Source organism: Galeopterus variegatus, unplaced genomic scaffold (genome assembly GCF_000696425.1).
Source record: "Galeopterus variegatus unplaced genomic scaffold, G_variegatus-3.0.2 Scaffold9050, whole genome shotgun sequence".
Taxonomy (NCBI): Eukaryota; Metazoa; Chordata; class Mammalia; order Dermoptera; family Cynocephalidae; genus Galeopterus; species Galeopterus variegatus.
Window position 1 is genome coordinate 20,430 of NW_007735161.1, and position 983 is coordinate 21,412.

The 983-nt window shown below is 39.5% G+C and overlaps 1 pseudogene; it reads left to right on the forward strand.

The window, feature by feature from the left end:
• The window catches only part of LOC103608987, a 20,251-nt pseudogene extending 19,396 nt beyond the window's left edge, over nt 1-855 (forward strand).
• Nucleotides 856-983: the final 128 nt, after the last annotated feature.

The following is a 983-nucleotide window of genomic DNA, read 5'->3' on the forward strand; positions in this document are numbered from 1 at the left end:
AAAAAACATTTTTGTTCTTTTCCCCCTAGTTTCTTGTTTATTAAGATTTTATTCCCATTTTTTAGAAATTAAATGCTAATACATTTGCTCTTTCATGTGGCTGATCCTTATTTTTAAGTATTTCATTTCGTATTTTTCTTCTCAAATTTCATGAGGTTTAGTACTCATCTTTATTGGTATTTCCTGAGGTCAGTGTTCTATATCTCTTGTTTATTTACACTTCAGGGGCTGCATTAAGGGCTGTAGCAGGTAAACTCAAACACGGCACCATGGAGTAAAATGCCCCCTCAGGAATAAAGGCTAGCTCTCCAGTTATACCCTCAAGTGAGAAGCCTTCTCTAAGAACTGGAAATAGGACAGAAAGCTCAAGGCTTATGTGTCTTGGATCGATGGCATAGAACTCTCCTTGTTCTTATCTTGAACTTGATGCTTTCTTGAGCCTTAATTTAGCCACTTGTGGAGGAAAAAGGAAGGGGGAATGTTCATCGTAATTTCAATTAACTTATTTAGATGAAGTGTTTGGTGGGATTCCACAGAAATATGGATTATATATAAGGCAAGAGGGTCTAGCGGCTGCTTCTGCTTCTTCATTACAGAGAAAACAACACAAAGTACAGGTGCTTTGGGTTGGCATGTTGGGCTAATGTTTCTATAGAAAAGATAAGCCCATTTGTTTCAGTAATCGTGTTACTTGCTCTCCTAGCTGCTGTGGTCTGTGTGACACTTCTCGACAGACTTGACTGTGACCAGATCAACTTGGCCCAGGATGTTCTAGTGGAGCACCAGCAATGGCCTCAGCTCCTAATCTCCAACGTCATCAAACAGCAGCTTGGACTTCGTGACCAGATGTCATAACTGGACAGCCCAACCCTCCCCTGCAAGTTTGTAGCTCAAGTGGTAATGTGGAAGTCATATATTATTTGTGCATTTTTATATAGTTCTCATCCACATGCTAAAACCATAATGGAGAGATTTTATGAAAT